Genomic DNA, 27,724 nt, shown 5'->3' on the forward strand with positions numbered 1-27,724 from the left:
AACTTATGGTTTGTATGGGGCCCTCTGAGCTTTTTTGTGCCTGGCTTTTTGACTCATCTGAACAAATTTACTTTGGGTCAAATCCAGAAGCCTTTATTGAGGCAAAGATTCATCACCTCCAAATGACCAAATCTTGAAAGAAGATTCAGCCCCAGAAATAAAACCATCAATTCCATCAGGCTGCCCCTCTGCTAATAAATTAAATAGGTTTAGGAGCAGTCTCTCAGATATTGGCCAGCTGGCACAGTATGTGTCCATAATGCTTAACACTCCTAATCTGCAGAACAAAAAATTTTTGTGAAAATTGCCTGTGGGGAGGAGCATTGACCCATCCTGATGCACCATGATATCATCCCATCCCACCTGCACCATGCCTGGGGTGTGCCATGGACATCTCTGACAACTGAATAGTATCAAGGACTGACCTCCTGCACCAGGAAATGAGACCCCAGACTCCTTGGACATGAGCACAAATGCAGTCTCAAACTCCACGTTGGGCCAACGCTTGTTGCTGGGTTTGCACAGTCCTTTATCATGGAAACTATCAGTGAATCCAAACATAAGGCTCATGAATTTAGCAAAGCATGACACTCTTTGGGTTAATCTTGGAAGCTTGAACTTGCACTTTTCCAGTTATAATGCCTTCTTGATACAGTTGGTAGGAAAACCTGGATAATCCTTGTACAACCCACCACATTACTGTATTCCTTCACCTAATCCCTCATGGATATGAGTGAGTGAGAGGAAGCACTAAGAGAACAGGATGAATTGGCACTACTGACAGACCAATGTTGTGAAATATGCTCAGTATTGAACATATTGCTGCCCCTGAGCAACAGCAAGGGAGGTCTGGGCTTTGGCTGCCTTGGCACCACACAGAAACCAGGGTGTGATGCCTTGCTCTGCTTTCCTCCCCCTCCTCAGCCATGGCTCTTGGCTAGGGAATGACTAATGCCATATTCAATTTCCTTAATATGGCTTTGTATTGCTTGTACTGCAATGTAAATTTATATTGGAGTCTGAACAGGGAGAAGCTGTTCTGAAGGGAGGGGAAGGACAGCCAAAGCCAGAGCCAGGGGGCTCTTGGGCTCACCACCAGCTTGGTGCTCATGGCTCAGGAGTCACCCTCCCTCAAGGGCACCACTGTCCTCTTCAAGAGAGCACTTTTCATTTAAGTCAATTATTTCAAAGTTCTTGCTGCTTGCTCCAGTGTCTGCTTCCTCCAGAGGTCTCACAACAAAGCCAAGGGGAGCCCTGAACATGGAACCTGAGCTGTGTTCTGCGCTGTGACCTCCATTTAGCACCGTTCCTCTGGTGCTCATCCTCTCTGTCCAGTCCTTCCCTTGTTCAGGCCAAGCCATGGGCTAAAGGATGTCTCAAAAACTCTGAGGATGGTTTTTCTTCTCTATTGCTTAAAATGCATATAAAAAAAAAAGTTAAATACCTTGTATGGTCTGTGTAATACAGGCAGTACTGCACCATCTGTGTTTCACGCTCAGGGAGAGAGAGGCAGGAAGCACTTACATACCCAAGGAAAGGCTATCAGATTAAATGGAACAATGGAAAAAAAAAAAAAGAAAGCCATTCTGTAACCTAGTTTGTGCTTCTACACTGTTTAGGATGATATGAAAGTGCTACTTGATCAAAGAACAATTTCCAGGCCATTGTACAGTCAATTGGATTTTTCTTGGATGCTGAGCTGTTTCCCAGTTCCCAAAGATATTTAACCTGGAAACACAGCTGCAGCAGCCTGAGCAGAGAAGTTAGCAATTGTGTGCAGATGCACTAAATGCTCATCCATGGCTTCACATGTGTTCACTGCCCTCCCACACAGCCTGTGGGATGTGCCCTGTGCGTGGCACAGTGCTGCACATCCCACAGGGACTGGGAAGGCTGACAAAGGAAAATGTAAAAGGAGGCCAACAGCACAAAAGATGGAGACAAGGAAACATCCATGGTAGTCTGGGATAACAAGGGACCCAATACCCCAATTCACCAAAGCTGACCTGCTGTTTCCCCACGCTCTCAGCAGCAAAGGCAGCACCCTGGCTGGGGTGAAGAGAAGCAGTTCAATCCCTCACCCCCAGAGACCACCACAGGATCACACAGCATGTGATGGAACTTCAGAATTAAAATGAGAATCTCATCTACACCTAGCTCTTTTCAAACTTAAAGGGGAAAAAAAGAAAAGACATTATGGAAGAGTGGGCTGGGCAAACCATGAGTAATAATTCGTGACCCCATGCCAAGGCTGTTGTGAGAAAAAGGTTCATTCTCTCCTCCTTCACCTATTTTAAGTGCTTTAGAGTTCTTCATTCCTCTCACAGAAACTCAGAGTTATATTACCTACCTCCAGAACAGTCCTAGCACAGCACAGCATGGTGTTGTTACACTCTACAAAAGCTTTGTGCATGCACCAAGTGGGCCAGGGGCTGGTGCAGGCTGGTCCTCCCAGGCATCAGCAGAACTCTGGCCAGGGCTGGCCTTGCTTGAAAGGCCTGGGATATTCTCCACTGACATCAGTCAGGTCTTTTACAATGTAAAATTGAAAAAGAAAAATAAAGAAAATAAATAACAGCACCGTAAGTCAGGAAAAACCATAACTCCAGGGGAAAAGAGCAAGGCAGTCAAATATTCCATCCTGACACCTCAAAAGGAAAGTGTTGGCTACTTTTGACTACATTATTACAATCACTAAATTGGTATTATTATTTCAGAGTATTAAGGCCATGCCCCAAAAGTGTCTCTGACCAGAGTCCAATGGACTGCAAAGAGAGTGATTAGGACAGCAAAATGTTTTCTAAAATGCTTTCTGCCATCTGCCAGTCCTGTGTAGCTTTCCAGCACTCAGATATCACTGATAGTTGCCCATCTGCAAACCCCCTACCTTGCTTCCAGCCACTCCATAAATATTTCTTGGTTTCTACTGCCCTACAGTCCTTCTGCATTTACAGCTACTCCTATAGAGACTATGACAAGCACATGGACTTTTTGCTCAAAGTCATCCTGGAAAACATTACCCAGCCCTCCTGTTCCAAACCTGTGGTTACATATGAGACTTCATCTCCAGTGCTACCCAGCAGGTAGGGGACTTTACCCGCAGGAGGGGACTCTCAGCACAGCCCTGACAACCTGAGGGATTCATTGAGCACAGGACTGAACAGGGATGGGAAGCAAAGCAATTGCATTAGACAAGACAGAAATTTTTCTTCTTTTTTTTTTTTGTGCACTCAATAGAAGAAAAATTACTGCGAGGAGAGACTGTGGGTGAGTGATGGGTTCTCAGCTTGGCAATATCTCCAGAAGAAATTCTGTATCATTATATTTTGCTCTTGAGAGCAGTGATGGACGAGCTCACCCTTCACATCTTCCCACAGTTAAACAGAGCAGACTCTCATCATGCTGGCTTTGTCTGGGTCCCCAGTTTCCTTAACCTTTTGGGAAGGAACAGGGTAAATCCCCACAGGGATTCGCAGCAGGCTGTGCAATCAGACTGGGAGCTGCCAGTGTCTCCCCAACCCCCACGACCTGGGAGCTCCTTATCTCACCTGGAGTCATTGTCTGAGCAAGGTGGGGTCCCCCCAGTGCCAGGGCAGAGCCAGGGACTGCTCTTCTGTCTGTGAGATGAGGCCAGTGATCTCCTTCTCATACAGAAATCATGGAATGGTTTGGGTTGGAAGGGACATTAAAGCTCATCTCATTCCACCCCCTGCCATGGGCAGGGGCACCTTCCACTATCCCAGGTTGCTCCAAGCCCTGTCCAGCCTGGCCTTGGACACTTCCAGGGATGGGGCAGCCACAGCTTCTCTGGGCAACCTGTGCCAGGGCATCATCACGCTCTGAACAAGGAATTTCTTCCAAATATCTAATCTAAATCTCTCCTCTTTTAGTTTAGAACCATTCCCTCTTGTCCTATCACTGTCTGCCTGTGCAAAATGAGAAAGGTTCAGCTGAAAACCACAGAAATGAAAAATGTTCAGGTGGCAAAAATCACAGAGGAAGGTGAATGTTAAATATTCAGGCAAGAAAAAGCAATGAAGTTGTTCTCCGTAACACAAAATCTGAAAATGGGGACAGAGCACATCCCAGTGCTCTGCTATTACACACTGCAAATAAATTGTTTCTGCAGTAGAAATAGGTATTTTCCGAGCCAGAAAAAAAGCGGAGGAAGGACTAATCAAATTCAATGTTCTTCAGCAGTGTAAGACTAATGCCTCCCACTCCAATGTCATTTCAATAATTTGAAAACAGAAGTAAAACCTTTGATGTCTATTTTGCTCTTCTTGTAGCTGTTTTAAGGACCAGAGGATCTTGGTGTATCAGTATCCCTCCACAAGCATTCCTGAGTTCATCTCCAAGCTCCCCTGGGTAAAAAGTTCATCATGAGGGTGGGTCATTGTGAAGAGGGTGGCACAGACCTGAAGGTCTGGGGTCAGGTTCAGACCTCAGAAGTGCTGTGCCATCCCCAGAGCAAAGTGTTGGCCAACCACCTGTTCCTGGCTAATATCAATGGAAAACTCTGATGGCTTTGACTGCTGGAAAAGGCCTGGAACCCTCTGGCAGCTGCAGGCAGGGAGCAGGTAGGTTCAGTTTGGGGGAAAAGCAAGCACAGATGTCAAAATGCCACTTTATCAGATTGATCAAGTAATGAGATAATTAAATAAACAAACCCAAACCCAGAGGTTATTTTTTTCATTGCTATCTGTACTTATTGCTTCTCTTTCCTTCATTTCTGCTCACTGTTTGGTTGAAGTTTAATCCATCTGGACCACATGACTTCCATGGATCAGCCTCCTGTGAGGCAGTGGAAAACATGCATCCAGATCATGATATTGCATGCCCAAAAGGCGTTTCACATATTTTTAGGATATACCTCACCCTCACTGTTCAGAACTCTCCTTCTTTTAGCTCATCCACTGGATGCTCAGGTGGGAGACCAGGAAAAAAATTAGTTTTAAGAAAATAAAAGAAACTGTTCAATATTCTGGAAATGTTGAAGCAGGGAGGAGAATTAAAATTAAAATCAAAACAACACTGCCCTTCTACACAGAGGAAATTACCACTGTTTAGCCATCTTTTATTTTTCAAATGTTATAAATTTCCCCTTGCTATTAAAGATTATTTACACTGCCAAAAACTGACTTCTCTTTGCCAGCTCCTCCTTGTAGTTTATAGTCTCCTTTTTCCTGTGGAGACAAAGCCATAGTGAATAACAGCACTGCAGATTTACCAGATAAATAACAAAAGAAGTATTACTAGATATTCTAGACTTTGCCTTGAAAGCAACAAATATGTGTGTATTTCCAGCATTAAAAAAAAACAACAACAAAAAACAAACAAACAAAAAACCCCAACCAACAAGCTTCTAAAAAAATAAAATGCACTTCTTGGACTAGATATGACTTTTAATTTTAAAATACTATTTAACCCTTGCTCATGATGATGCTGGACTGGCATAGAGGGGGCTCTGATCAGTTTTTCTCCTACATTTGCAAATGGACCACAGTTCTGTTCTGGGAAGATTCCCACGTATAAAGAAAAGGATAAAAAGAGTTGGTAAACCTTTGTCAGGTTCCCGAGTGCCAACAAAAGTGCAAACTTGAGCCGTTCCTTCAGATGGATTTGATGATGGCCATGCCTACCCCGGGAGCGCTGCTGAGCTGGATCCCTTCCCCAGCACATCTCACACCAGCCACAAAAGCCAACATTTGCTTACAAAGCAATTGTTGTAGACCCAGCTCCTGACTTTTTAATTTATTGAATATTTGTTCCCCTTGACCGAAACTCCAGCAATCTCTCTGCCAGAACTAATATTTTAAATCGCATATTTTAACATAATCTGCATAACTTTTCTGAAACAAGTTATGGCTGTCTGTGCCCTCCTTATTTTACATCCTGCCTAATCCCAAGGTCAAGGAACTCAGTGGGGGCTGCTTGATTTTTTTGAGCTTTTGACAAGAATTTCCAGACCCAACAAGAGCATTCTGCCAGCAAAATGCTGCATTTGCCACACGCTCTCTCCTGCGTGCAATGGACACTTGACAGCAGGACCACACTTGGTTTGTTTTTATTCACTCTCTGCCATGTACTTTACATTTTTGTCCTTTCTCAAAAAGCCAACAGTTGTGCTCACAACATTCTTTTGTAAGGTCTCTCGTGGCTACCACACAAGTCTTCCATCAAAGCCTGAGTAACGGTTAAAATTTGTCTTTTCTAAAATTTTCTATTCCATCTTTAGCATTGTTATCATTAAAAAAGTTTGGGTTGGTGCACATCTACTGTCCACACAGCCAAACAGGAATGCTTATCACAATGACAAATGGACTTATTTTGATTTAAAGAGGTGCCCTTTTGCAGCCTGTTCTATAAATAACACAGCTTTTACATCAGGTTCTTTGGGTCCATGTGTGACAAGAGTTACCACCAGCAGCAGTTCTAGATGAAGCTGTTTTGTATCCCGTGTCACACAACGATTGCAACCTGTTGTATCCACATTGATACCTTTCAATAGTTCTACTCTGCCCTTGCACTTCCTTCATGTAAAATCTCTTGTTTTTCAGTTCAGGAGGGGAACAGGACTGATGCTGTTTCCCATCAGCACCAAACAGCACATTTGACAACCAACCTGACAAAGGCAAAGGAAATTCTGCTTCTATATTAGTACCAAGAAAAGCATTTTTAATTGGTGATAGTTCTTGGACAGCTCATCTGAGAGCTGCTTTCTAAAGCACATCCCATCTCCTATACTGGAAGGTGCTCTGAGCCCAGAGGAAAACACAGCACTCTGTAGGTGTCTTTAGTTCAGTCGGGCCTCCAGCCTGTTAGAAGCAATTTCTTCAGGAGAGGATTATTGACTCTGAGCTGCATCATCCGTGGGATGCAGCAAACTGACATGATTTAGAGGATGGGAAGGAGAACACAGAACCCAGCTGAAAGAGCAAGGAAAATTGACAAGTGTGTGGACTAAATACATTGAAGGAATTGGGAAGCAACAGCAATACACTGATAAAATAAATAAAAGTAGGAATATTCCTCAAAACAGCTGCTGGAAATACTATTTTTTTTACTTGGCTTTCTCTGTATTCTAATTGCCATCCTCATCCTTATAAATAAAATAAGTTTCATAGATAGCATTTTCTTCCTCTACTGCAAAGTATTTTGAACTGAAGAACAGAAGAAGAAGCTTGCTACAAGCCCTCCCAGGCCCACACTTACCACACTGCTGGACAAGGAGGACACCAGACATCCTACTGGGGTACACTGAGAACTAATAACAGAAAACTGGTTTTCCCAGATCTTTAAATGGAACAGGAAGGCCTTTTTCTTTTCTTTTTTTTTTTTTTCCCCCATTTATCTCCATCACAATTGCCTTGATTAATTGCAGCTCTCAGATCAGCTGCCCCGTACTGACGGTATTTACCCAGCACAGCCGGGAGCTGGGTGGGTGGGATGGCTGTGGGTAGGACCCTCCACCAGGGTGAATCAGCCCAGCTGAGCCGACTTGTGAGGCCATCAGCTGATTCCTGCCAGCTGAGCCTCTGCTCCTGTGACTCATCCTCCTCCGAACCAAACAAAGAGCCCCCGAACGCCAGGCTGAGTCACAGCTGCTTTGAAGGTGGCACTGGGGTGGCTCTCGTGTCCCACCCTGCCCCGGGGGGGGAATGCTGGGGAGGAGGTTGTCCCTGTGGCAGCGAACCTCGAGTCAGAGCTCTGAAAATGACAGCAGGGGGGACAAGAAAGGCCCCTGAGGAGAACAAGGCTTCCCCCCTTCCAGCCGCCTTCTGTGACAGCTCGTCAGTCTGCTTCTGCCGGGGCAGGGGGGACAGGGATGATGGCTGATGCAGGGGATGACCGAGTTCCCGAGGACTGTAATTACACGGGATTAAAATGCGGAGCTCTGCAGCTGCATTTTGACAGAAATTACAGCCTCGACAGGGGGGAAAGTCGGGGAAGGGCACCAATAAAGCAGAACAAGCAGGCAAATTCAACTCTGATTTAAGCACGTCTCCGCTGCCAGATTTGGCCACTTGGCACCCGCTGACGGGCGCGTATTACCCGGTGATCCTTCCTACCGAGGCAAAATCACAAATTTCCTCGGAGATTGCTAAGGCGGCTCTAGATTTCTGCTTCACTCTCGGGTAGCATTTCTTTCCTTCCCACGGATATCCGCTGCTTTTCCTGCAGTGAGGAGCCGGTGATAGGTTCCCCTGCCCGCTCACCTCCCTGGCCAGCAGCACCCTGGGCTGCCCATCCCCTGCTCCCCCCTGCCTTCAAGAATCATTAATTATCATAAGGAGAAACATTTCCTTTAACTGCACAATGTCAAATGACTCTTCAATTTAAGTGTTCATCTGTTTTCATCAATCCAGGGCCGTGCTGCTGTGTGATGAGACCGACTGGTGGTATTCCACTTGTGAGCATGCTCTGACTGGGAAATACTCAGACAATCCAACTGCCAGCAGGAAATAATATCTTGTAAGTCATGGAAAAGCCAGGAAAAAAAAGGAGGATAGGCTTGGATAAGTCCTACATATAGGGAATTGTGAGGGTAAGGGCTGACATTGGCTATCTTTGAGGAACCCATTAGGCTGCACGTCTGCATTTCCAAGTAGGACTAAACTCTATCAGGAGACTGGGTTTGCTCAGATGCTGTTTTAATGTTTAATTTATTCAGAATAATTTAGCTTCATTTGGGGAGTTGCAAATGAACTGTTACTTGTTCTGTGTCAACAAATCACCGGGGTTTCTTGCTTAGAAAAATAAGAAGGAAAACAGACGTATTGTCAAAGCCAATGCTCCTTATTCATTACCCACCTTTCCAAAGACCAGCTGATGGAGAGAGACAAGGGATAAGTCACCCAGCAGTGGCCAGGGATGCTCCACAGCAACTCTGTTGAAGCACAGCACACCTCCAGACCAATGCCCAGCAGGAAAAGGGATATTACACTCCTAGACTGCTATTTCCAGAGTCTGCACTAAAAAGAATGGAAAACCCAGCAAACCACATCTTCCTGAGTCCTCTCCTGTATGCTTGAGCACCAGAAACTCCATAAAAGGCCCAGGATAAACTGACTTTGTGATTTGGTGTGGGCACAAGAGGATAAAAATTGCCTGCAGGCATGTCCATCTGTAGTGTATTTAAGGAACTGGTGGTGTCAGGCACTGTGTGTGGCACAGGGCATCAGGCAGCTCGTGCTCCCTGGTGAATGGGAAAGTGGCAATTCAAGCTGGGTGAAGCCTGTTTATACACACATTAGTGTGGGGTGGTGGTGGTTAAATAACTGTTTCACACTACAGTATGTGCTGTCCTACAGCAAAATTTCATTATGCATAACTTTTCTTACTCCAATTTGTGTAATAAAAACACCTCAGGAAATTCCGTAATGCTAAAATTAGCAGCCAAGTCTCCATTCAGATCTCAGACTAGAAATAATCCTGTATCAGCACAATAAAGTTGTTAACAGAAGACCGATTTAAATTTCTCCTTAAAGCATAGATCTTGGGCTTAATTCCTTCCTCTGCCATCAGTGCTCCTGCTCCTCCTGCTGTGGGGCTGCTCCTGTGCAGGCAGGTCCCCACTGTGCCCTGGGGTGACCAGTGCCACCACACAGAAGCAGCTTTTGGGTCAGCAGCCACTGGTTACCATTTCCAAGAAGCACAGAGCAGCTTTGTCCCTGGTCCCTCAGCCTGATCCTTCCCAGTGGGAAAGACCCAGAGGCCATTCCCTGTTCTCAGTGCTGCACCCATCAGCCCAGCACCAGCACAAACAGAATGGAAACAAGAAATGGGGATTAAAACCATTTTTTATTAGGCTAGTGGGAAAACACTGAAGCATTAGCATTTTATAATTAGTTGTGATGCTGCAAATCTGAAAGATGACAACGATGAACTCTGCACAGAGGGTTTCTCCTCCTTCCCTTTGTAGTGCTCCATGATTCCTCTGCTGCTTTGGTTTGTCTGCTGGTTTCCCCATGCTCTTGTTTGGTTAACAGCTACCTCTTGTTACCTTGTCCACCCTGCCAAGCCCCCAGCCACACTGGAGCACCTGGGGTCCCTGTTGTCCTCAGAGAGGCCATGGAGCTGTGGCACAGCCCCTTGCCCTGCAGCAGGGCAGTGAGCCCACAGCCGTGGCTCACGGTTCGATGCAGGTCATCAAAATGCAGCTCAAATACCGTGTTTTCACAGAGCAAGTCAAACACAACACCCACATGAGTCTGCGGTGATCCAGGATGTAAATGCCATCTCCAGCCCTGGGGGGTAAGGACCACTGAAGATTCACATCCCTCTCAAGGAGCTGGAGAGGGGGTGGGAGGAGGGGGCTTTCCCTCGCCCCTTCCCCTGAGTGCAACAGGCGGCCTTTCCTAACCAGGAGTTGTATAAGCCAGGAGAAACATGACTGAATCATCTTCTTCAGTCCCTGCTGGTCTCTGTTCTCATAAATCAAGAAGGTAAATATAGATCAGCCATTGCCTGGGTTTATGAGGGTGTGTTTGAGCAGAAGCCGGGCTGTCGATGCTTTATGTGGGCAGCAGGGACACACCCTGAGCATTAATCTGGTTTGTCTAATTGATGTGGTTGTTTCTCTTTTACTGACTGGATACATTAAGAAATTGTTCATTCACTCATCCTGTTTTTTTTACTGAAATCTACTTCACTGTACCCAAAATCAAGAAACAAAGCAAACCCCTTCATTTTCCCTTGTGCCCTGCATGGAAGAGATGGCACCAGCTCCTGCTTCAGCTCTCGTTTCCAGCTCTGCTCAGTGCTGGTTTCATGAGACTGAAAACATCACCTCACATTAGGTACATCTTTTCATAAAAGCCATTAACTCCTCTGTGGAAAAGCCCAGTGGATTTTTCCATGATATGTAATTTCCAAAAGCCTGTCTTTATAAATGTGCAACATCAAGGGCCAGGAAAACAAAAATAAATTAAAAAAAAGGCAGCAGAACGGGTCAATGCAAGCAGCATTTTATTTATGTACATTCCACCTGATTTCCAGAGATACACTATGTCTACACCTGGCCCACTCCTGAACCAGTTCATCAAAACACGTGCTTTTAGCACTAGATCTCATGGAACCAGACACAAACCCAGTACTTGATTTACATTCTGGATCGACAGGGTTTTTTCTGTGAAAAACTTGTTTTTTCCTCAGTTTTCCAGTCCTTTCCCTGCACTGTGAGTCTTTTGCATGCTAGCTGTCACATCAATGATGAAAAACACGCTGTCCTAATATCCTCCCCCAGCTCTATAGAACCTTACTTGAAACCTATTTACTGCTGGGATGCACATATTAATGTCTTGTCTTATTTGCCTCAACAAACAGAGAGGAGCTATTTTAAGTTAGTAGAAGATACACAAACTATTGAAAGTCCGATCTTTGTTTTCTAGAGAAGCCATCTGGCACGCGTTCCTTCTTTTCCTTTACTTTTAAAGCTTCTTTGGGGTACTCCTAAGAACAGCACTTCCCCGTGTATCAACAAAAGGTCAGCAAAGGATGGTTGCCCAGGTAAAGGGACCTGTGCAAGGGACCTGACACATGGCAAGGCATTGCTCCAAAGCCAGGGCATCGGGCAGCCACAGGGCTGAGATCCCACTAGCAGCTCGTAATCGAGCCAGGACCCCGATCGCTGATAAGGATATAATGAATGCCAAACTAAAACCTAAAACTATGCTACTGCAGGCTATGATCTTATCAACCTCCCCCGAAAGCTGAGCTGCACCAGCCCCTGCGGGTCTTGAATAGGAGATTTCAGCTAATATGCTGCAGGTAATTCAATCCATGCCGCTCTGCTTTTCCAAGCAGCACTCGGCCAAGGCTGCATTACGATATTAAATCCACTGTGACTTCAGAGGTGTGTGCTTTGGCTCCTCGTCCTTCAGCTGACATGCAAAATCAGGTTGAACAGACCTGGAATGACCCAGCTAAAATATCTTGGCTGAGCTTCAACTGAGAAGCTGCGTTTAGTCCAAGGAAAATTGCACCATGGTGCACATGTGGATAAGGCTTTTGCCTTCAGTGCTGACCCTTCCCAGCGCTGACCCTTGGCTTTAGCAGTAAGAAATCATCGGGGAAGAGTACATCAATGGAAATGTCAATGACAACAAACTATCAGATCAATATCGTCCTCTTTTGTTCTGCAGTGCTGTTGGTTTCAGAGCAGATGTGCAATGCTCTCCTGCTGAACAGCTGATGCTACTGAGCTTCAGACCCTGGGATGTTTATAAACCTTCCCCGTCCCACAAGGCCTGCTCCTGGGACAGCAGCGGTTATTCTGGGCACGCAAAAAGCGGCACTTTTGTGAAAAACAAACAACAGACAACAAACCCTCTTATTTGCATGCAAAGCAAATGCACTCACACAAACAGCAGCCTCTCATCAAACCCTGGGATGGGCAAAGCCCTGTCCATTATTATTAGCAAGACGGATAAATCACACAGCCAGCTATGATGCTCAGGAAGCATTCAGATATCTTTCTTTTTTCCTTCCCCAGAAAAAAAAATGTTTTGTTTTATTTTTTATCCAAGCAGAAACAGTTCAGTCTCTGGGTCAAATCTGGCAAGCAAATGGTAGAATATTCTGCAGACCACTGATTTAACCTGGCATTCTCAGCAGTAGTGAGTGACCTTTTGTGTATGGACCCAAAAGAAATACTGTGGGTAACACTGCTGTTACTGAGGACAACACAAACTGCTTCTCCCGTGTGTGGACAGCCCAGCTGAGACTAAGCTGGACCTGTCACCATAGTGTGTCACACTGGGGACAAGCAGCTCGTGGGTGCTCCCTAGCCCTTGATGCAGCACTGCCCACCCAGAGCCTGGCTCTCCCAGCCATCTAAAACAAGGTACAGGTGATGGACAACTGAAATGAATTCAAGATGGGGGCCATGAGAGGCAGCAGGGGAGAGTTGTGGAGATCAAACACAGTCTGGTGTGTGCAGCACCACAGCAGAGCAAGTCAGCCCTCAGCAGCCTCCCAGAACTCCCTTGAACTGTTCAAGGCCAAGTTGGGCCTTGGAGCAACCTGGTCTGGTGGAAGGTGTTCCTGCCCATGGCAGGGGGTTGGAATGACATGGTGTTTAAAGTCTCTTCCAACCCAAACTTCTCTGTGATTCTATGAATAAGCCCTGTGGCAGCACGTCTTCCCTGCCCCCTGCTCATTGCAGGTGAACCAGGCTGTGTATCCTCTTGCCAAAGCCGCGTCCTCAAAGCATTCCCACACTGTTAACAAATTTACAGCACCTGCTCCTATAGCAAATCATAAAGAAGATCTCCAAGCTTTGCATTGATAAGAGTGAGTTTCTGCCTAAAAGTAGCCCAGCATGGCTCCTGCTAGAACCACAGCTTTACTGAGATCAGTAAGCAGCTAAGACAAGCAGTCCTCTCAGTGTCAGAGGCACATCTTTACGGGGCACGTGATGGGCGGCAAACACCAGGACCCACCACACTGAACCACCAGACGAGTCAGTGTCAGCCGGTACAGGCTCCATGTGGCACATCCCATCAAACTCAGCATGGCTGGTAGATTTTGGGGGGCTGAAAGACATCAAGTAAGTGCTGCTTTTCTGGGGAGCATCCAAGTGGATGCCACACTCATGCCTAGAGCAGAGATGTTGTTCTTTGACAACTCTATATCCAGAGTCACATCCTGTGTATGATCTGCCAACAGATCCATTGAATGTCCCTGCACTGGTACCTTCATTGTGCTGTTACTTTATCTGCTACTCTCAGAACAGACAACTAAGACCAAATCCTGCCACCAGCTTCACCTTATGACTTTAATCAAAATCCAGATGAGCTAAACCCACCTTCAGGACAGCAGGAACTGATCAAGTATCCCTTGATTAATCCATAATCATCGCAGCATACACGGTGAGGCCTGGATGGACAGGTCCCACTTAAAGGCTACACAGTGGCCCAAAAGATTCATATTAAACCATGATATGAAGAAGCTGAGAAGGCAAAAATGAGACTTCTGTCTGGTTTGGTTATTAAAAGCAGGCTTCTCTGAATAAGAAAAAAAATAGTGTGTGGTCCTTTAAATAAGGCAGCAGCCTCCAAACACTGAATCATTTAATCCCCTCTCGCTGGCAGCTGCTTTATCCCAGCCTCCCCCCAGACAGGTCTGCAGCCCCTGTCCCAGTGCAGGAAGGGCAGCCCCACTGGGGACTGCAGCTCCCCAGTGTGGGGTGTCCCCACAGGTGTCCCCACCCCACGCAACCCCCAGCCCCATCACAGAGTTCTTGGTGTGTCTGTGGCCAAGGTTAAGGCTGCTGTCTCAGTACCAGTAGGAGCTCCCTGCTGGGGATGGTGATGGCACAGCCAAAGGGCATCACTGCTTTTGCACGCACCAGTGACAGCCTCCAGCCAGGGGAGAGGCCACAGCTCATGCTGGAGCTAGGCTTGGACTGTTTGTTTGCGTGGGGATTTCAAAGGGATTTATTTAATGCTCCATCACCCCGTGTGTCTCTGAGCAGCAAATGTGTCTGATGGATGCATTATCCATCTTCTCTGCTCAACCTGACATGGATGATACAGAGCAAGAAAGAAAGGGGCTGGGAGAAATTTTAGCTGGATAACACCAAATAGCAAAGCACTCCTGGGGTTTGCTGGGCTGGGATTTTGCCCCAGTTTCTGTTTGTGCCCACGTACCACTGAGATTCCCCTCTGATGCAAAGGGAAGCGCCTGATACGGGTTTATGAGAAACATCCCTGTGGATGTTTCCTTTCAACCTGTCCAAGATGCCTCTTAGCAATGCAGAATAACCCCAGAATAATCCTTTCCATTGCCTTAAGCATAAATTAAACCCATAGCCAGTTCCACCACAGACAAGTAATTTAAATAATGGATGTGGGGGGGGCCCTGTGAGTGCTGGGCTCATCCCCTGCCCAGCAGTGTCAGGGCTGCAGTCCCTGTGCATCAGGGTAAGAGCTCATGGGGTCAGGGAGGCCCAGCTCACTACTCCAGGCACTTTCTTTCACCTGCCCAGATAATGGCACCATCCAGCTGGACTGCCCCACTGAGGTCACGATCCCATAAAACATTTAGAGACAGCTCCTCGCCCAAAGAAATTAGAGCCTGTGCAGCCAGCTCACTCCCTGAGACTGGGCAATCCTTCCAATGTCATTTCATATCACTGGGATGCAAAGAACTCCGAAGCTCACCCAGGACTCCTGTTGCAGAGCCAGTAACTCAAGTGAGGTTTTATGAATCTCAAGTCAGGGCTTTAGTGACAGAACTCTTCTTCATCATGCTGGTATTCATTGTGGTACGAGTCATCAGATGAGACAGCAAGATTAATCCTTCTTATCCTGCTAAATGGATGCCGCCATCTCTCTGACGCCTATAGGTACTCACTGAGGTTCCAGCCGATGCAAAAGGAAGAAAAAGGGAGGTCAAGCATCCTGGAAATGTTTCTAAAAATTCCAGTACCTCTGCAGGACTCCACCTGGTCTCTGCTCAGAGACACTATCAGCTGAACTTTGCAGTGGACATCTGGGAGATACTGCTCTTCTGGGAGATGGCTTGTGATGCTACAGACCAAATCAAAGAGAAAACACTTGTCAGAGCCATGGACACGAGCCACTGGACATGCAGAGCAAGCAGGTGGAGAAGTAACCAGCTCCCATCACTACATCCCAGTGGCTGCTTTCTATGATGTCCCTGTACAGCTGGGTGCTTGCAGACAGAAGTGCTTTTCTATGAAGTATCAGTCATTCCTGACAGACAGCTGACACTCTCCAACCACCTTCACTAAATGATAGGAGTGTGATGTGCTGTGCCTTCAGCCCTGCTCATCTAACAGAGGCTGCTGGAGGGATGGCAGCCAGCACATATGGACACACAAACGGCACAGGAAAGGTGCTGCAGCTTCTCCCTCTTAGCTTCAAATAACTTTTTTCTCTGGAAACATAACCCAAATCAGTGCACTTTTGTAAAACTGACAAAAATGTCATGGAGTGACCAAGCACACACATTGGGACCCCAATGTAAATTCAAGGGGAACCCAAGCTTTGTCTTGAACATTCCATTAGTCAGTTTCGAGGATGTCAAAACATTTTGAGAAACAGCACTGAGGAAAACTCATCAAACTAATGGAACTGGGGATGATCCCTTCCTCTCTGAGGAGATTTCATGGAGGGAAAGACAGCTGATAAGGTGAGGATGCTGGAAGCCCTAGAAGAATCTAGGGGTCAGCAGGCCAAGAGATGTTGACTGTTTGCACACAAAGCTGTGTAGACAAAGAGATAACCCAGAAAAGAAGGAACTGTGGTATTTAAACGACATGATTAATTAGTCACAGATGAGACAAGTGTGAGGGGACTATGAGAGGTAAACAAACATTTTCGTAAAAGTAAGAAAGAAAGTCAATAGGGCAGCTTTTGCTGGCTTGTTCTCTCTCTGTATTTAGAGTCATAGAAAAAGAAAATTATGTCCCATGAAATTGGAATGGCCAAATTTGATGTTGATAAGAAAAACAGCCAAGACAATGAGATAGCAGCTGGTGGAGACCCCTGCTACAAGGTGTTATTGAGGCCAAAGCCTTGGTCAAATTCAAAATAGGATTAAGTATTTAAATGACCAGTCGGATGGCCACTTGCTACAGAAAAGTGGGCAGAACTTAGTTTGTTCTAGAAATTAGACAGTGCCTGGGGACAGAAGAAATTCTGCTGTAAATGTATCATCATGTGCTTGGCTGCCATGGAAAATTTCACCTTAATCTGAGGGTGACCTCACTGATGGGACTTGTTGAGAGAGTAACTTGTCCTCATTCAGTTCTTCATCTACGTTTAATCAACCTGAAGAGAACCATTAGAGGGGTAGCTGTAAAAATTCAAGATTGGAAGTTACAAAACTCATGAGAACAGGGTAAAGATTAATGAGAAAGAGCTTAAGTGATCCTCTGACAAAACATTTGCAACATTTTTTACTCAAGGTGGTGGCAGGTTGTTGTGCGTAGCTAACAGCACGTGCCACTGGATTAAACAGAGGAAACCTTATAAAAAGGGGATCAAGGCTGGGATAAAACAGGATCTGGAAAGCTATAAAACAGCAAAGTCTTCTGGAGCAGGATCTCTGAGCAGTAGAGGGAAGGTGGAAGATGGTGGTGATATCATGGTACTGCACGATGATTTTAAGAGGACACAAAAGTCCCTCTCTGCTGCTACCAACGAAACTGCCCATGCTCTGGTACACCAGCCCCAATTAATAAATATGAATCAAATTATTCTGAACCCACACACATGGGTAAATCCCCCTAAAACTTGGCCACACTGCCAATCCTTTCAGAAACACGCCGGCCCATGCCCTTTACTCACACACTCTACAAGCACCGAGGGGTTGCATGGGAACACAAAAGGCTGGTGGCGCTGTCAGCTGGAGTTCACCACGGTCTTAAAAGTGAAGCAAAACAAGATGGAATAACAAAGGGACAAGGTTTTCTCTTTTGCACAGATGTAGTCCAAGGGAAGCTCCTAATATCAGCCATCCACAGCTGTATCCAGTGTCCAGGGACTGAGCAAAAGCAGCCGAGGGAAGGCAGTGAATGTGAAGAGAAACAACAACCAAATGGGAAGCATGGGGACCACAGACAAGGACAGGAGAGCAGCTGCAGCTCTGCATGTTGCTTTCAGGCAATCAAAGAATAAGGAAAAGAATAAAAGCAGGGTTTCAAAACCGCTGGTTGTGAGGAAGGCAATCAGCTGACTGCACTTTGGCTCTGTGCTGTACAACGTGATGTGTGGTGGCCAGAGTGGCAGGAAGGGAACAGAGCATCCTGTCATCCTGTGATGACACCTTCTGCTGGCCAGCAGTAACCTGGGAGATATCTTTTCTATGCCTATTTGGGAAGAGAAGGACTGCAAGGAGACTTCTGTGAGGGAGGGAAGAGACCAAGGTAAAGCTGAGTTGGAGAGAGGAAGGAGTCTGGTGAGAAACTGGGAAGATTATGGCACTCATCTGGAAAGACACAGAAGCTGCCACAGAAGTCAAGGCTGGAAAGGAAATCGGAGATGACGTGTGGTCCGCTATCCTGGCCAAAGACAGGATCATGGATACAGAATCACAGAATAGTTTGGGTTGGAAGGGACTTTTAAAGGTCATCTAGTCCAACCCCCACCCTGTCCGTGTTTATCTGTGCGATGTCACTGTCTGTATGTCCCCAGAAGGTCACTGCCATTGATGCAGCTCCTGTCGGGGTCACTCATGTTAGGCAGACATTGGCTTCTGAACTGAGCTGGTTGAACTGAAGGATCCCATCTTAAATTTTTATCAGCAGAGATTTATTTCAGTATTTGGAGAATGAAAAGTTTGTCTCTGCTCGAGACACAGCCCTCGTTGGGAATAGGTCCTGTTAGAAGCTATAGAATGAAGCTGTAACAGAGACTGAAAGCAGATCCTCGCCAGGCACCACTGGAGATCAACCCAGTTTGGATTTGATGTTTAAATGGTACAATAGAGATACAGACAGGGAGTGTTTTTAGAACAAACCAAACTACAGAAATTGAGAAACAAAACTGCAAAAAGAATAATCTTGAACATGAATTCCAGCTATCCTCTAAAGTAGCTATGAGTAAAAAATATTAAATATATCCTGCACCTGATACCTAACTCCTCCCATCTGGGCCGTGCAGAGGGCTGGACAGCACAGCATGCTGCAATGCATGAGGCATTATTTTAGTCCGAATTCTGTCTGTTCCCGAATTACAGCATTAGCACCTAAATCTCACAGTGCAGCTCAAGGAGAAAACAAAAACGAGGTTCCCCATGCTCTGTCCCTGGGGTGAGGAAAGCCCTGCGCTGGAGAAGGCAGCCAGGAGTGTTATTTTCAGCGGCCAGACAGTTTGGGGGAGGCCACCCGCAGCCCTCAGGACACTTGGACAGGCAGAGAGGACTCGCTGGGACAGGAGGTGGCCATGGGGGTGGCAGCTCCGTGCAGGGAGGTCTCCCGGGGCTGGCACGGCCCGTGGGTATTGCCGGCGGTCACATGCGGCAGGCGGGGAGGGGAAGCGATGAATAATTGAGGAGCTGCAGCGCCCTCCTCCCTCCCTCCATCCCTCCTCCTTCCATCCCTCTCTCCCTCCATCCATCCCTCCCCCCTCTCTCCGCCCTGCGTGCGCGGCCGGGAGCCGGGGTCGGCGGTGCCGGCGCAGCCCCCCCGCCCCGCCGGCTGCAGCAGCGCAGCCGCCCCCGCGGGGAGCGCGCCCGCGGCGGCCCCGCAGCACCGCCCGCCCGCTGCCCTCCGCGCCGGCGGTGAGTGCCCGCTCCGCGGGGAGGGGAGGGAAAGGGGTGCGGGGGGCTGCTCGGAGCCCCTCGGGGTGCGGGGGACGAGCGCCGAGCCCGGGGAAGCTCTGCCCGGCGCCCCGCCGGGGAGCGCGGCCGCGGCCCCCCCCCCCGCCACGCAGACGGAGCCGGGTTTCTGCCCCGCTCGGCAAAGGGAGCGCGCCGGCTCCTCCGGGCCACGGAGCACCGGCCCCGGGGGACCCCAGCCCGCTCCAGCATCCCCTTGCCCCGGCCCGGCGCGGCCCCGTGTTTACGGAGTGTCGGGGCACTCCGCGGCGGGGAGGAGGCGGGGGCGCCGGCGCTGACGGCGTGGGATTGATTGGAAACGGGGAAAAACGGAGTGAAAGGAGGGATACCGGGTGGCCTGAGCGAAGCGACAGCTCTCGCTACAGGTGACCGCACGGAACACGCTGCGGGAAGGTCGGGACGCTGCGGGAGGGGGGCACTGAGGGGAATCCGAGCAGAGGGGAAACAGCGGGGGAGGCGGGCGCGGGCAGGTGGGACCCGCGGGGCTGGTGACAGCCTCGGGGCCAGTGACACCCTCGGGGCTGGTGACACCCTCGGGGCCGGTGACACCCGCGGGGCCGGTGACACCCTCGGGGCTGGTGACACCCTCGGGGCCGGTGACACCCGCGGGGCCGGTGACACCCTCGGGGCCGGTGACACCTTCGGGGCCAATGACACACGCGGGGCCGGTGACACCCTCGGGGCCGGTGACCCCCGCGGGGCCGGTGACACCCGCGGGGCCGGTGACACCCTCGGGGCCGGTGACCCCCGCGGGGCCGGTGACACTCTCGGGGCCGGTGACACCCTCGGGGCCGGTGACCCCCGCGGGGCCGGTGACACTCTCGGGGCCGGTGACACCCTCGGGGCCGGTGACCCCCGCCGGGGCGGCTCGGGCGTCGGTCCCGCGTGTGGCGGCGGCGGGCGCTGTCCGCGGTGCTGAAGCCCCGACGGAGCGGCCCCAGCCCCGCCGCGACCCCGCTGGCCCCCGCACACGGGCCCCGGTTACGGCTCCGTCCTCCCCCCGTCGCCTGCAAAACTCCCTGCGACTTGGAGGCCGGTAATGGAGTTGGCTTCCTCTTTACGTCACCCCGACTCCGTGCTGTTTATTGATTCCGCACGGGTATTTTGGAACTGCCTGGTACCAGCCGCCTGCCCGCCTCGGCCCCGGCGAGGTGTGCTCCAGCAGCACTATTGAAAAGCCTAATCTCTGTTGTCACAACTGCTCTGCAGCCCCGGTTTCGTGGCCTATTAAACGATAGTTTCTACAGATCGGCTTAGTGCCCTCCTGTCACAGGCTGTGCCGAGAGTGCTCTAACACGGGGCTTCTGAAATCAGCACCGACCCTGGAGACGAGGGGGAAGCCGTGTCTGGCCGACCCCAGAGAAGATCTTTGTCTCAAAAGAACCATGTCTGATTTAATCTAGCGTATTAAGTAATTAATTCTCCCAGTGTCCCTGAGTAGTAGGCAAGTACATTTCAGCATGCCAAGGCATTTGTTTAACTGCCCAAAAACTGTCATGAGACTGAAAGCCTGATTGCTAAAGATATTTACGTTTGTTTGTTTTATTGGTACACATTGCTAAGGCATGTGACTTACCAGAGCTGAAAAACATATTGTAAACAAACAAAAACCCTTAAACAAGCCAAAAACAACACTAGAGAGAAAAGTTACCTCGATTAAACTCAGTATCTGTTCTTAAAATGTGCTGCTCCATGGGGAATCCCTGTTGCATGAGAACAGAGAGTTAGGGGGTCTTGCAGAGGTCCAAGGTCTGATTTCCCATTTTCATCTATCAAAGGTGGTAAACTTTTCCAACAAAACAGTTACTGATGAGTCGTAAATAGTGCCAACAAAGAATCTTGGGTCCTCTTGACATGGACTCAAATGTGCAGTACATATCTGAGAAGACAGCACAGATGCAATAGCTGTGATAAGACAAGTCATTGAACAAGAACAAGGGAAAAAAAGGCTTGTTTAGCTGCTCTTCAGTAAGTGGAGATGTAGAAAGGAAATTTTACCTCATCCCTTGAAAACAGACTGCTAGAGTACAGCAGACATCAACAAAAATGACAACAAAATTGGAAGTAAGGAAAAAGAAAAGGAAAGAAAAGCCCTTACAGTGGAGAAATTACAGCACCTGAGAACTCACTCCATTAAAAAGCAGGGTGGGAGGTGATGTGAATCCTTGAATCTAAGAGCCTCTGCAGAAAGAAATTACCAGGCACTGAGTTATTCCTCCGTCTGCCAAAGAGAGGCACAACATGCACTAGTGCTGAGATGCTAGAGCCAAAACATTCCAATTTAAGGGAGGGATCACAGTTTTGAACAGAGGAGTGCTGATGACCTGATGAAGGAACCATCAGAAAACCTGCTGGATTCTCCATCTGTTTATGTCAAGATTTGATGTCCTCCCAAAATATGCAACTTAGCCAAAGCAAGTCATTGGGCTCCCTGCAGGAGCAATTGCCTGGGAACTAATGGCCTGAGACTCAGACAGAATTAACTCGGAGGACTTAATGGTACCTTTGATCCTTAATTCCCCAAATAAGGCACAGAGATGTTACAGCTTTACTCCCAGGTGCCCCAGCCACTCCTCTAGATAAGTACAACCACCCCAGTGGGTGGGATTTTTAACCACATGCCAAGAGCAGAACAAATGACTGACCAGCTTGTATCTTGAATCCCCCAGTTCTCCAACTCGTTTCATTAATTGACTCTCCCCAAAAAGAATCTTTGTGCATGTTGCAGTAAAGGGAAGCAGTCTCCTCAGGGAGTTATTCATGACTCTCAATTCGAGACATAGCTTATCCTTCTCTAATGTTTTTTGGATTATATGAAAATGATGAAAGTTTATTCTTTGTGTAACTTCAGAGTCTCAGATGGGATCATATCAGAAAGGATTCCAGCCAAAATTATTTCAAAGGATATATTTGTAGGCTGATTTGACACTACTTCCTTCTGAAGACAGTCTGTTTTCTCAGTTCTGAAATCACGCACATATAATAAGATTTCTTCCCTTAAAGACAACAGGAGATTTTCTAGAAAATTCAATGAGAACAGGAAAACCTCCTAATAGCTAAATTAATGGTTTTCCTCTGAAGCCCTGCAACATTCAAGAAAATAGGACAGCAAGAACTTACACAAACATGAACACAGTCCTGGGCTCTTCATGAAGCCAAGCAAACAAAGATGATAACAAACCAGTCTGTAACTGACTTCTTAGCCCCTAAATAATCAAAACTTTGCTTTCAGAGCACCTGAGCTAATAAAATAATCATCATAACATTTAAGCAAAATGTTGTTTGGATTTTTAAGACATTTAAAAAATAAGAATGTAAAAACAAAGGCAATACTTCTTCAGCTGTGTGTGGCAGTGGGATCTGTATGTCACACAAAAACAACATTAGCAGGGGGGCAGTGTTTGTGACTTTCACAGTAATTAAAAAAAATTTTAAACCCCCAAATCACTCCCAAATTTGTGCCCTCTACAGTATATGAAGCCATGGTTGGGTCTGAGCTTGTCAGTCTGTAAGAGACAGTAGATCTAGGGATGCAAAGTATACAGAGCCCAGAAATACAGCAGGCATTTTCCAGCTGCTTCCTATGGATATGAAAACCTGGTGAGAGTCTCACCCCAGTCCAGGGTGAGTCTGCTGAACTCATTAAACCACCCACGTGTAAATGGGAACAGAGTCAGATCCACAGAGATTCCTCAGACATTTTTCATTTACAAGGAATGAGACGTAGCTAAGCTGTAGTTGTCAACGGGAAAATGCCAAAATTGAAAGAAACGGAAACAGCAATTTTTCTCTTGTATATTGAGAAAAATTCTCTTGAGTTTCCTTGGCTCACTGAATAACAGTCTTGCTCCCAGACTCTGCAATCATCTTCAGGGGTCTGGGTCCTCTGGCCAGCATTATGCTGCCACCACAGCCCATCCCTTGCTGTCACCAGGCTGGAACATCTCTAAGAGAAAACTATTTTTTCCCACAATAAAACTGTCAGGGTGAAGCGCAGGCACTTATGAAACAAAGCCAGAGGGGTGGAGCCACGCAGCACATGACTATTGTTTCTGTTCCTCTGCACAGTCACTGTATCAATAATTCATTGAAAGCCATGATACCATAAATTAAATCCACCTGACAGGTGAACAGAAGAAGAGCTTTTGCAGCACATGTACTTCCAGCACCACGTCCTAATTCTGAGGGGACAGAGGTACAGGATCAAAGTGGCTTGCTGCCTACAGGGAAAAGGGTTTCTGTTTCCATGCTACAACTGTCTATGGGTGTATCTGTGTCAAAACTTCAGTAAACATCTATGAAACCACACGTGTGGGCTTAGGGCAGCCCCTCTCAGCAGCCATTGGCTCGTGTTTGTGGGTGACCATGACCTCAGTTAGTGGTTTGGTCCATTCCTCCTGCACATCTTCAGCTCCCTGAGTGTGGGCTGAGCCTTCCTCAATGAAGTTTTTTAAAGCTGAGGGTGGATAGACCCCTTTGTGCATCACTTGCACACCTGGGCGCATTCCACCCACAGCAGCACAATTAAAACTTGGCTTTAAACCTGTGCCTGAGCACCATTGACCCAGGTCTTAATGATGGACCTGTTGAGTCGTGCTAGATGAGCCACTGCCCCGTGGTGCTCAGCAATGGCTCCAGGTAGGATTTGGGCTAGTAGTGAAGAGAATATTTGCCTCTCCTGGCTATCCTTCACTCTCAGGGAACAGGCAGGAAGCTTTGGGCACAGGTCTTGTGCCGCTCCAGCCCCAAAGCAACGTGCTCAGGAAGCATCTGGATACTCCAGAGCCTTGTCTAAGACACCTGGGCAACAGCAGGTGTGTTCCACTCATTAAACAACCGGCTGGGAAGCAACAGGGACCGGGAGATGTGCAATTAATAACTGGGGTCACCAGCTCTGCTCGAAGTAAATTAAGACAGAAAGAAGCAATATGTCAAGTTCCTTTGGCTGAGAGCTCTGGCACAAACAGGAATCACAGCAATAATATTTCAGCAGCTCTCCTCTCACTTGTGTGCAGGCACACCAGTGGAATTATGCTTGCCAGGCAGGGCAGCACACCATGGGGAGACTCTACTGACTGTAACTGGGAGACAAAATGTGCTGTCTCAGGGAAGGATGGTGGGTTTTGGGGCTCACTGCTAAGGGAGGCTAAGAGCAAGGATGCAATTAGCTACTTTAACTTAAGGTAATCATGTTGGCTCACACAGATTCTCTCGCTACATAAGGACATCTCCGGGCAGTGCGTGTGCATAGCTCAGGAATATTATAATACTCTTTTATGCTATTATCACTTCTAAGAACACATAATTCTTCATTTAATTCTGCTTCTCTAGTACCATACTAGAGAGTGATTTAGTGTTAGATGTGAGTTTGTAACTCACTGAGAAACATCAAAAAGTCTTCCTGCTACAGCGCCAGGTATTACTCACTCCACACATCACTTAGGTGTTGCAGTGCCTTTGCCTGACTGATGATGATAAACAACTAAACACATGAACTCTATTTTAAATCACCATCTTTGATCCACTTGTGATCACATTACTCATATAATCGGTTGTGCTGAAATGCAGCAGAATTACTCATGTAAGTCAAGGGGGTTTTGTCCTAGTGAATGAGAAGAATAAGCAACAAAATGTAATAAAATCAGCAGGAGCTGCTATTTACTTCCTTGGAAGTGCATTGAACCTACCTCAGGCTTTTGTTGAGGAATTTAGAGACACAGGTTACAACCAGCCAAATTCTCCCCCAGCTCAAGGCTCCTATTTGCATATGCAAAAAGCTCCCATTGATTTGCATATGCTACTACTGCTTCTTCTGGAACCTTTAGTAGGCTTGGGACTGAAGAATGCATTTCTCCAGCTTCTTCTGAGGAAAGTAGTTGTTTGAGAACCACTCCTGCATTAATTAGCTGATAGCCAAAATAGTGGAAGCAGGGAAGTGAAGCATAATCAATTACATTTGTATAACTGCTGATGGAACACGATAAGTAATTAATGAGACCATGTGCACATACAAAAGATAAATGCATTTGAAACTCAGCAAGAGCTGAGTGGTGTTTGTAAGCTTGATGTGCTTACTGTGTAAAAGGCCAGTTTGGACTCCTACTGAATTATTACAGAAAGGTAGAAAGACTGCTGATGAGCGAGAGTCAGCACTGAGAGGTAAAAGCCCAGCAGTTTCTTGGCGGGGAATAAAGGAATCTCTGTAAAACCAGCAATCTTCAAAATAAAACTAGAGGTTTAAAAACAGTGGATTTTCAGGTCCTGTATTTGATATTCAGGGGAATTTTTTCCTGGTTTGGATGACGAAGCCGAAATGTTAAATCCGTTCTTTACTGAAGGATTTGTGTTTTCGTCACTGAGTTCAAAATGCTACCCAGAAATGAAATAAGTTGTCATAATGATGTATCAGCCAGACTCTCATAAGAGTAAAAATCCATTTTGTTTAGAGAGCCTCACACATTAATAAATAACCCATTCTGTGAATTATGTCAAATGAAAAAAGCTCTCTTGTCTGGCCTGCAGCAAACCATAATGACTTTCATTTTGCGGTGTAAAAGTATGGATCCACTGAGGAAAGAAGAAGAAAACACAGCCCAGTAATTACAGAGATTTCCTCCTGTGTGTTGTTGAAGCAAAGACAGTTTTTAAAGGAGCATAATCCTAGAAGAAACCCTCTGATAGCCCAGGTCTACAGTTTCAGTGATACAAAGGCAGCCCTTGTCCACTCTAACAGTGAGATTTGGTACAGAAAATGTGTTATCTCATCAAAGTGGTAATTACCGGAAGTACAGCCTACTACCCAAAACCAGGGAAAAGCTCAGAGTCACAAACCCAAGGCTGCAACCACCCCACTGATGCTGCTGGCAGTCGTGCTGTTAGAGGAATCTCTGCCCAGCATTGCAAATGGGCAATTCCAGAAAAATCAGATTATGCTTCTCCTCTTGTGACAGCTCAGTGTCTGGAACCGCTGCTCCCAAAAACCAAGGTTGCAGAAGGATGTGCCAGCATATCTGCAAGGTCAGGTTGGATGGAGCCTTGGGCAATCTGGTCTAGGGGAAAGTGTTCCTGCACATGGCAGGTTGGGTTGGAACGAGATGATCTTTAGGATTCTGTCCAACCCAAACCATTCTATGAATCTGTGATTCTTTGTGTGAGACAAATCTGCATTCCTGGGCACCCCTCCCACAGTGTTTAAAATGCCTGAACTTCAGTGGTCAGTACATTGGTCCTTGAAAGCCTGAGCACCCAGACCTGTGAACCCCAACTGCCTTCAGGAGCTTCATGTGTTCCACATCACTGCAGTTTGTGGCTGCAGAAGGGTGGGGGAGGCTGTACTTGAAGAATTGGTATTGATATCTGCACTTGGAATGCAAAATCACACAGCACCACAAATGAGCATTTGAAAGTGCACAGAGCCTCCAGGGTCCTTGTGCAGATAAGCACATGCAGGTACAAAACCAATATTGACTTCAACATGGCATGTCTAGGGGAGCATTAATCATTTTTTGCATGATTTCTCGTCTGCTTCTGTAGAAAACCCAGATAAATTAACCACCACACATTTCTCTAAGGAAGGAATTTCTCCATTTTACTGGTGGAGGAAAAAATTTTACTAATTTCATGTGGTTTCACTACTCTCCTGGAGGGAGCCTGTCAGAAGAGCTCCAAGATGCTCCTGGTTCCCCACCCTCTGCTCTGCTCACCCATCTATTGATTTGCCATTTCCCTGCATTTTTGCAGTTTTTAAGGGTTTTCCTTTCCCACCTCAAGACAACAGTGACAAACTAGACCTTTTTGCAAATGTGCAAACTGATTATACCTCTTTCTCTGTAGTTCTCTTCTTTTTTTTATTTGTGTTTTTCTTCTGGTGGTTAAATAGCTTTGTTGCAAACCCAAATGGAGCACTTCATGCATTTTGCATTATTTACAGCTTGGCATGCACAGACTCTTGTATCTGTCACACCCTGCATCCATTCCTACACCATTCTGCACCATGGGAATGATTGGTACCCATGCAAAAAGGGCAGAAAACAAGTGGAAAACCAAAATTCCTGACACTGGACTGGGCAGGTGGATTCACCAAGGGAAGGGTTGTGCCTGCAAGGATGTGCATGAGCATCTCCAAAAGGAACATTTCAGCTTCCATCCCATTCAGGCTGTAAGAGCTGTAGGTGCTACCTCCACATGCATCCAGCTCCTAGGAAGGAGGAAAATACTGCTTCTTTCAGTCCCAGAGCTGTTTCTCACTAGCCTGATGCTTCAGGGGATCCCAAGGGACCCTGGGCCAGCTGCTTGTGAAGTTGGCATGTAATTAATCCTGGCAAAGTTTAGAACAGCTCAGTATCAAGGGATCTGCTGGCCTTCCCTGTGACAGGCTCTAATTTCACCTCTGAATGCATCAGTTAATCTCCCA

At 47.1% G+C, this 27,724-nt stretch overlaps 1 protein-coding gene and 1 long non-coding RNA gene across 3 annotated transcripts in view; one reads left to right on the top strand and one right to left on the bottom strand.

The window, feature by feature from the left end:
* Window positions 1-7,318, bottom strand: part of LOC138114605 (uncharacterized) — a 33,165-nt gene extending 25,847 nt beyond the window's left edge. Inside the window, exon 1 of the long non-coding RNA XR_011152687.1 lies at window positions 7,216-7,318. This is a non-coding gene — a long non-coding RNA (uncharacterized lncRNA). The remainder of the gene's footprint in view (window positions 1-7,215) is intronic.
* Window positions 7,319-19,164: 11,846 nt separating this feature from the next.
* SLC7A14 (solute carrier family 7 member 14) overlaps window positions 19,165-27,724 on the top strand; it is a 30,743-nt gene continuing 22,183 nt past the window's right edge. For both annotated transcript variants that reach the window (XR_011152686.1, XM_069024256.1), the window contains exon 1: window positions 19,165-19,254. The gene's annotated coding sequence lies outside the window, so the exon portion shown is untranslated. The remainder of the gene's footprint in view (window positions 19,255-27,724) is intronic.

The sequence above is a fragment of the Aphelocoma coerulescens genome, chromosome 9 (assembly GCF_041296385.1).
Source record: "Aphelocoma coerulescens isolate FSJ_1873_10779 chromosome 9, UR_Acoe_1.0, whole genome shotgun sequence".
Lineage (NCBI taxonomy): Eukaryota > Metazoa > Chordata > Aves > Passeriformes > Corvidae > Aphelocoma > Aphelocoma coerulescens.